Raw genomic sequence first — 7,439 nt, 5'->3', positions numbered from 1 at the left:
TTTTTCAATAATTATTTTGATTAATTTTTTGTTTCAAAATTTCTTAGAGTTTTTTTTTTAATTTTAACAGATACAGTTCAATCTTTTATCTCTTTGAGATTCTAAATGTTTGTTTATAAAGTTTTTTTCCACTTAGTTCATTGTATTTATTTGTCTGTGTTGACTTCATCTCCCAGTACCTGGACAGTTGATTTTAATTTTGTTTCCTGTCTTTTGGGGCATTAGTTTTTAATAACAATTTACAAGCTTTTCTTTTCTTTTTTGGAAGAGAAAGAAGAGTTTATTGAGATGAGATGCTGCTGGTGCAGCGGGACAACTTCTTGATAATCAAGGAGAGCTGACGATGAGTACACGGTCATGTCTGTTTTTATAACCCAGGGGGAGGAGTTCCTCGATTGGGAATTTGTTCACTCTTGCTATCTATCTATCTATCTATCTATCTATCTATCTATCTATCTATCTATCTATCTATCTTCACTTAATTCTGTCTGGCTAAAATATGATCTGTGTTGGAATTATGTTACCCCCATGCTGCAGAATAATTATGAATATTTCAAATTCAGATATTTGAGCTAGTGGGTGGCTTAACCCAGATCCTCAAAGGCAAGGTTGAGTCTTCTTTTTCTTAGAAATTCAGTTCAGTTTATATAAGCATTACTTTCAGTCAGTGACCTGCTACAGCTCTATTCAGTTCACATTTTAAGTTAGGAATAACCCATTCTAGTCCCTCATTTCAAGCATGACCTTTCTTCTAGTCTCTTCACACTTGAACCCCATTTCTCAACTAATATCCACTATGCCACAGGCCACAGCCTCTGCCTGCCTATTTCATATTTCTCTTTTAGATTGTTAGCATGGTTTACTTTGCTTTTGAATTTGGCTGTCTTTTTAATTTGATCTCTTATTATACATAATTAGTTAGAAGAGACTTTCAGAAGGAGAATCAGTTGAATAGATAAAAGCGATAGTGTGCAGCTGAGTTTATAGAAATAAAATGAGTTAACAGAATTGGAAAAGACAACACATGTTAATAGTCTCTAATGGACAGAGAAGAGAGGTCAGCAGACCATGAGAATATTTTTCATTCTTCAGACATAAGGTGGAGAGAGAGATAAGATCTCAGTAGGGGTTAATCAAGTTGAGATAAGGTCTAGAACTGCCCATTCAGCATTCTTGGATGTCTTGACAAAATGATTCCAATTTTTTATAATTATATTACACAGAGGGAATTGCATGACAACCAAGTATATAGCATTTATAAGGGGAAAAACATCACCTAGAGGCGGAACATGATGTGAACAAGAGAACAATGTGGGTTACAAGTTTTAGTTCTTCATGTGTCAGATATTTTCTGTATGGCACCATCTCTTGTGTCTCTCAATGACTTTTCTTGAGTCAATGCAGACCACTGATTACCAACTCTGACTTCACAATAAAACCACCTAGTAACCTTTTGCAAGACATTAATGCCCAAGCCTCTTTTCAAGAGATTCTTACTTGATTGTTCTACTCTGAGGCCTGACATATATTTTTTAGAGCACCTCAGATGCTTCTAATGTATGGCCACAACTGAAACACCACTCAGAAATACTGAGTAGGTAAACTCCACATAGTTGCCCATTCATATCATCTGGACTCTACCCTATTCTGATCACAATGTCTAAAAGTAACTTTGGACAGAGAAATGGTAGAAAAATCCAATCTTGGGAGGAGCTGTGTAATTTGTAGTTGGCTTACATATTAGTTTCCTATTGATGCTATAACAAATTACTAACAACTAAGTGTCATAAAATAAAAGAAATTTATTATGTTATAGTTCTGGAGGTCAAAAGTCCATAATGGGTCTCACTATGATAAAATAAAGGTATCAGCAATCTGTATTTCTTTGAGAGATGCTAATGGAGAATTGTGTTCCTTAATTCTTCCAGATTCTAGGGCCACCTGAACTATTTGGCCCTTCCATCCTTTTTCAAAGGCCAGCAATGTGACATCTTCAAATCTCTCCTTCTGACTCTAACCCTCCTGCTTCCCTTTTAAAAGGAATCCCTCTTGTGATTACATTGGGACCATAGGATAATCCAGGATAATCTTCTTATCTCAATATTCTTAGCTTAATCATATTTGCAAATTACATTTTGTCATGTAAGGTAACATATTCATAGATTCTGCGGATTAGAACATCAGCATCTTTGGGGGAGTGCATTATTTTGCCTATCACAGTTCAGGATAGGAGCAATTGTAGCAACTTGATGATTAGATCCTGCCCACCCCACCACCCGCTGAAGTCCAGAGAGACCAGATTTTTTCAGAGGGGTTTATGGGAGCTGATCATGGAATCATATTACCAAAAATTGCTGTATGGTTTGAATAGAAGGGAATATTTCAAAACATGAGCTTATACTGTCATGGTGTGAAGTCTGATACATAACTTTCAACAATATTATTTTGTTCAGTACTTTGTCTGATAAAGATATTAACCTCTCTTCCTCTACCTTTTCTCCCACTTTCCCTATCCTACCTTTTGTCTATTACCTCTTGTCTATTACACTTGCATTCTAACCTTGTTAACATTGTTAACATTTAAATTCTGTTCTATAGGCAAAAGCTGTTTTACTAACTCTGGCCATGGATTGATTCTACAAACTGGAAAACACTAAAGCATTGTATTATTATGGTTATGTAAAGATTTTTCACTGCTGAGACAACCTGCATGCTAGAAATATAATTTTTATCTCTAGTTCAACTGCTATGACCTCTGGAAGACTTGATGGGATATGTTCCTAATGTCAACAATAAAAACAGCAACAAAAAACAATTCTATTTTCTTAGGCTATAATTATGGGTTTAAATAATCATATTTTCAGTTGTTTCATATTTTGATCACAATTTTTTAAGAGTATTTTCTTATATCCTTCTTTGAAAATTACTTGTCTTTTTGTAGCTACAGTTTTCTTCAGGCTTTTAACAAAACCATTTAATTTACTGAGTCTGCCCTTTTCCTCTAGTTTTGATTGGTTGTTGATGGGATTGTGTACAATTACTATTCTCAAACTTTCCTTCTTTGCCTTAGTGAGTTTAACTACATATTCCTGGACTGATCCCATGTCTTCCTCATTCTTAGAAGACATACTTGCTTTGCTGCAGAATATCTTTAACATTCCAAGGAAGGGATGTAGGTGAAGTAAAACTTATTCTTGCTTGTATGAAAATGTCTTTATACTGTCAATGAAAAGTTTAATTGGTTATAGAATGTATATTGAATATATTTATGTATAAGTCTATATGTTTATATGTGCATTTTTTTCAGTATATTCAGAATATTGAGAACATTGAAGTATTTTAGAATCCACTTGGATGATTCATGTTCCTTCTGTTTTTCCTTCTGGAAAATTTTAAGATTTTCTATTTATTTCCTAAAATTTCCAAGTTATGTTCACATGTGGATTGGATCTTTAAAAATTCATCCCACTGAACAATCAGGCACTTTTAATCAGAAAATTTATTCTTTACCATTTTTGGGAAAATTCTCTTCTTTTTTATCTTAGATAATTTCCCTCTGTCTTCTTTCACTATTTTTTTTTTTCCCTGAACACCTATTAGTGAAATGTTGGACCTCTGGAGTTTTTGACAGACAGAATACTGTCTCATGAAAATGAAAGGGAAAAAAAGCAAATGCCAAAGAAGTCTCTATCCGCTAACTGGGTCACCTCTTATCTCTGAAAATCAGGCGGAACAAAGCAAAACAGTCCCAAGTTAGTGGTTGAGATGGTGCTTACAGCTCCAGCCCTGGAACCACTTCCGAGGGGCCAAGCCTTGAGCCTGTCACCTGTCAGCTTTCCCTGATGGGCAGCAGGAGGAGGTAGAATCCACAGGGCTTCTGCAGGACAACAAGTCTAGTGCAGGCACTTAACTGGGGGCCTCCTGCCCCCTTTACGTGGTGGGTCTCTGGGCCTGTGCAGCCTCGGGGCTTATTGCAGCACCCAGAGAATGCAAACTGTCATGGCTGTTTAGGCTGGAAGCCTAATATAAAGAGAGAAAAATATTATTTTCTATCATTTCTGTCTCTTTACCCTTCTATTTCTCTTTGGGAATGTCTTCGAGTTTATCTTCAAATATTTCAATTTCTTAATAATTACTAATTGAGACACCCCTGTCTTATTCTCTAAATATATGCTTTTATGATGACTTGGGTTTTGTACTTGTTTCATGGATACCATCTTTTCTCAAATCTCTTTGAGGAAGTTATATGTGCTATTCAAAAATCCCAGTCTTTGAACAGTTAAGGATCTTGCATCAGAAAGTAAATGAGTGCTCTTCTGTCTTCATGGGGAAGGTCTTACAATGAAATCAAAGAGAAGAATGAGGAAGAGGAGAAGGAGGAGCGGGAGGGGAAGAGGGAAGAGGAGGGGAAGGAGGAGAAGCAGAAGGAGGAAGGAGGAGAAGCAGAAGGAGAAAAAAGAAAAGAAGGAGAGAAGGAGGAAGGAGGAGGAGAAGACAAGCAACTACTTAGTGCGATGCTTAATGCCTTAGCTAGTTTAAATTCTGGCACAAGCTTCTTACCTCTCTAGGACCAGTAACAAACACTTGGGTACCAGAAGCCAGGCTATGTATATGAAACCCCTTGCTGCTGCCTGAATAATCTCTTTCCTCCTGTATACATTCTCCTGTGTGTTTACTTCCCTCTCTGTCTTTGATGTTAGTGGCATGCATCTTCCCAGTGATGATTTTTACCTAAGAAGTGAAGAAATTGGTAGCTAGTGTGGGTTACTTGTGTCTTGAGGTCCATAACATTGTTTTCCCATCAGTCTCATTTGTGGGTAAGAATTCCAATCAGGACCTTCACATGGAGTCGGCAGAACAGGTTTTCTCAGGTAGGAAGCTGACTCTTTTCAGAACCTCTTGAATTCACAAGTGAGAAGAGCTTCACTGTCCCCAAAACTTAGCTGTCTACAGGCACTTTAAGCCTGTTTTCTACCTGGAGGTAAAGGTTTACTACCTATAGAGACATCAGTGTGTTTGGCCTTTATAAAGGTTTTTTATTTATCCTACTGTTTTCATCCCTGAGACTCAGACTAGCTCTCTCCATTAGGTGCTAACTCTGCACCCAGGTTCTCCCACTAATCTCACTGAGAGGAAACTGGCTTCCAGCTGCTCTGTAACTCTGCCGTAGTGTGTTCTGGGCTGCAGTGTTCCCATTTGACCCACTCACCATGCTCATTCACTTTCTGCCTTTCAGAAGTTCATTGAAATCTCTTATTTATTTCTGACTCACCCCTAAAAATCCCTTATCCATTAGAAGATTATGCCTTTTTGTACTTCTACACATTCATTCAGACAAGAGGAAGGTCCTGGGAAGGACCAGAGAAAACAAGTATGTCTAGCAGGTCACTGTAAACTGGAAGTTTATTAATATGACTTAAAGCCCAGAATTAATGAAGCCAAACATTATCAAACAAGCTTGGTGATTGCTTAATACTATGTAACTCTACTAATCAACAAAATTTCTAAATTCACAAAAATGCAGTCTTTTCTCTGTGGAAAGGTGGAACTGGCCATCATAAGAAAAATTTGATGTTTTTTTTTTTCCAGTCTCGATAATGGGTGTGTAAAGCTCTTCCCGAGCACTCTGACTTGTCCTCCTCCTGACCAGAGGGGCTGGTTTTCTGAGTCAGCTGGAGGACATCTCATCACAAAAGGAGCAACCTGATCTGTCAGTCCATGGGGGAGGGAACTGTTTACTTTGTGGTCACTGCCCTCAGAGCTCACTATTGAAGTCTGAGGTGACAAATTAAGCATACTAGCTCAAGGAAGAAAATTTGCCTTTTTTTTTTTTTCCATGCTAACTATTCTCTGCATTAGAGTCTACTTTCAAGCACATCTGACATAATTTTAAGGAGCTGTGGATTTTGAATAAAGCAGATCTGTGTTTAAATTCCTCTACCAGTTACCATGGGTGTGCTCTTAGACTATGGAACATCTTGAGGCTCCGTTTTCTCATCTGACACATGGGATTTCTACAAAACCCATTTCACAGAGTTTTGGGAAAGAGTTATTCACAGTACATTTTTCGTAGCCATCCATCAAAACTCTTCAATATTTTTAATAGGAAATTACTTCCAATATTTCAAAAGTGATCAATGAATGAAACAGAACAGAATGGCATTATTGCCTTTGTATAACTACAGGTAAGGATTCTATTCAATGCATATATCACTCCAAAGATCAATTTTGTTTTTATTTATGTACACAGACACACAAAGAGAGAGCTTTAAACTGCTTATGAAATAATCTGCCCTCCATTTTACAATGTATGATTTTTTTCAAAATTTATGAAAAGCAAATTTTGAAAGAATATGCCACTAGAGCTCTTTGAAAATCCATGGATGCAAATTCTTTGATTGGCACAGAGTAGTTAGGATGGAAAAAAGGCAAACTTTCTTACTTAATCCAGTTATGCTTAAGTGGTTGCTGTCTAGTTCAAGAGTGAGCCCAGAGGACAGTGCCAACAAAGTAAATAGTTCTATATTACATATACATACATATGCATTTTCAGATAATTTATAAGCTCAGTTTCATACATATATAACTGAGCTCCCAAAATTTTAAAACACAGCATGACAAACATTGGGAGCTTATTCCATTCATTCTAACTCCCTACAGAAAAACAAAAACAAAAACAAACAAAAAAAACAGGTGAGGAGTTCCCGTCATGGCGCAGTGGTTAACGAATCTGACTAGGAACCATGAGGTTGCGGGTTCGGTCCCTGCCCTTGCTCAGTGGGTTAACGATCCGGCGTTGCCGTGAGCTGTGGTGTAGGTTGCAGACTCGGCTCGGATCCTGCGTTGCTGTGGCTCTGGCGTAGGCTGGCAGCTACAGCTCCTATTAGACCCCTAGCCTGGGAACCTCCATATGCCGTGGGAGCGGCCCAAGAAATGGCAAAAAGACAAAAAAAAAAAAAAAACAAACAGGTGAAAAGTAGACATTTCCAAAGTTGTTGGACTGACAAGGAACGAATCCCTCACTTACACTATACACACCCAGGGACCTTAACTTTCCCTTTCCCTAGTTTTTTTCTAGCATAAGTCCCTGTCTAGGGTGGGAATGTGTCTGAACTACACACCTCTCCCTTTCAGGGGCCTAGACGTGCTGCCTGCTCATCTTTCCCTCTCAGTGGCCATTTATAACCCGTTCATTTCCCCTCAGGAAAACTCTGGTGGTTGTGTGGTCATTGCTGTCGTTTGTTGCTTTTCCCTCCCAAAAACAACACTCCCTTTCTCCCTCTTCTATTTCTCCCTCTTCTATCTCCTCCATGGTTACCTCAGAATAAGCCTTTGTGCACTGAGCAATTTCTTCCATTTGTGACTACAGAGATAAACAGTGGCCTCAATTATTGCTCATAAGCATTCATGATACACCTGTAATAAAGAGGGAGGAAGAG

This window comes from Phacochoerus africanus, chromosome 3, assembly GCF_016906955.1.
Source record: "Phacochoerus africanus isolate WHEZ1 chromosome 3, ROS_Pafr_v1, whole genome shotgun sequence".
NCBI lineage: Eukaryota > Metazoa > Chordata > Mammalia > Artiodactyla > Suidae > Phacochoerus > Phacochoerus africanus.
This window is presented reverse-complemented; position numbering follows the sequence as displayed.